The following is a 2,500-nucleotide window of genomic DNA, read 5'->3' on the forward strand; positions in this document are numbered from 1 at the left end:
TCGTTTCAGTGGACTAGAGGCAACACCGATCCCACATGACCCCCCCTTCATGGTGTTCATCACCCCCCCAGCTGGGCGAAGAACACCTCCTAAATCCCTCTTAAATCCGTTTTCAATTGCTTATAATTGTTTGTTAGGGACATTCGAGGCAGCAAATATCGTATATAAGCAATTGGGGGAAGGGGGAGGGACTACTGGGGGCAGGGGAGGCGGTCTCTGCAAGGGGGTCATTTTGCAGAGAACCACTACTCCCCTATAGAGCATATTGGAGAAAACTGGGAAGGGCAGGGGGAAACATGGGATTTCCGAGGAGGGGCAAACGCCATAACTAATTGTACATTTGGTATAAAATCGAGATTTTTTGCAGGGACACTCAGAATAATGTCAGGCACCTTGTGGAAAAAGGCCAGATTTAATTTCGACCCAGAAGTATTTGTTTTTATTTTCCAAAAGGGGCAGAATGTCGAAAATCGAAAATGACAAACCGCTTGATGTTTCGGACTGCTACCACTTGCAAAATTTCCTTAAAATAGAGACTTATTTATGGTCAAATTATAGTGCGGGCAAAGTTGAACAGAATGCGGCCTTGACATGGCATTTGCACTCTAGGCAAGGCCATGTCGCGTTCTTGGCTTTGGAAATTTCCAACTCCGTTTCACTTGTAAAAGTGTATATCTTTTATGGTTCAGAACTGTAAGCAATGATTTTAGAGAAATTTAGAAGTTGATTTCAGGTCATTTGGATGAGTTTTCGATTTGATATGATATTTCTCGTTTCTGAGATGTAGAAAATCAAAATAAACTGAAAACTCGACCAAATGACGATATGTCAATCTTAAAATGTCCTAAAAATCGTCCCCTATAGGTTTGCAACATAAAATGCAGGGGGATATTTGAAATAAAATTGAGTTTTCGAGGTTTGGCATTCGTTGGCATGCTAGCGTGCAGCCATATTAGCCTCGCCAGGCAGGGGAATTAGCCTCGCCAGGCAGGGGAATTAGCCTCGCCAGGCGTGTTGTCTCCGTGTTGTCCGTGTGTTGTCTCCGTGTTGTCTGTGTGTTGTCTCACACGCTATTAGCCTCGCCAGGCGGGGAGATTAGCCTCGCCAGGCAGGGATATTAGCCTCGCTAGGCATGGATATTAGCCTCGCTAGCCCATTCTGCCTGCATTCCTGCGGGCATATTAGCCTCGCTAGGCATGGATATTAGCCTCGCTAGCCCATTCTGCCTGCATTCCTGCGGGCATATTAGCCTCGCTAGGCAGGGATATTAGCCTCGCTAGCCCATTCTGCCTGCATTCCTGCGGGCATATTAGCCTCGCTAGCCCATTCTACCTGCATTCCTGCGGGCATATTAGCCTCGCTAGGCAGGGATATTAGCCTCGCTAGCCAATTCAGCCTGCATTCCTGCATGGATATTAGCCTCGCCAGGCAGGAATACTAGCCTCGCTAGCCCATTCAGCCTTCATTCCTGCAGGCAAATTAGCCTCGCCAGGCAGGGATATTAGCCTCGCCAAGGCATATGGTATGCCTTTCAAGGCCGAGCAAGTGCCATGCCGAGCAAGTGCCATGCCGAGCAAGTGCCATGCCTTTCAAGGCCGAGCAAGTGCCATGCCGAGCAAGGCCGAGCAAGTGCCATGCCTTTCAAGGCCGAGCAAGTGCCATGCCGAGCAAGGCCGAGCAAGTGCCATGCCGAGCAAGGCCGAGCAAGTGCCATGCCGAGCAAGGCCGAGCAAGTGCCATGCCGAGCAAGGCCGAGCAAGTGCCATGCCGAGCAAGGCAAGGCAGCAAGGCCAGGCAAGCCAAAGCACAAGGCAAGGACAAGCAAGGGCAGTGTCAAGCAAGCAAGGCCAGGCAAGCCACAACGAGGGCAGTGCCAGGAAAGGGAAAGACGAGGCCGGGCAAGGCCAAGCAAGGGCAAGGCAGGGGCAACAAATGCCAATGGAAGGCAAGGCGATGCCGATGCCGAGCAAGGCAAGGGCAAGCAAGGGCAAGCAAGGGCAAGCAAGGGCAAGGCAGCGGCAACCAAGGCCAAGGCAGGGGCAACCGAGGGCAAGGCAGAGGCAACAAATGCCAATGCAAGGCAAGGCGATGCCAATGCCGAGCAAGGCAAGGCCAGGCCAGGCCAAGCAAGGGCAAGGCAGCGGCAACCAAGGCCAAGGCAGGGGCAACAAATGCCAATGGAAGGCAAGGCGATGCCAATGCCGAGCAAGGCAAGGGCAAGGCAGCGGCAACCAAGGCCAAGGCAGGGGCAACCGAGGGCAAGGCAGGGGCAACAAATGCCAATGCAAGGCAAGGCGATGCCAATGCCGAGCAAGGCCAGGCCAAGCAAGGGCAAGGCAGCGGCAACCAAGGCCAAGGCAGGGGCAACAAATGCCAATGCAAGGCAAGGCGATGCCAATACCGAGCAAACCAAGGCAAGGCCAGGCCAAGAAAGGGCAAGGGCAAGGCAGGGACAACCAACGCCAAGGCAAGGCAAGGCAAGGCAGTGCCAATGCCAATG

Source organism: Argentina anserina, chromosome 7 (genome assembly GCF_933775445.1).
Source record: "Argentina anserina chromosome 7, drPotAnse1.1, whole genome shotgun sequence".
NCBI lineage: Eukaryota > Viridiplantae > Streptophyta > Magnoliopsida > Rosales > Rosaceae > Argentina > Argentina anserina.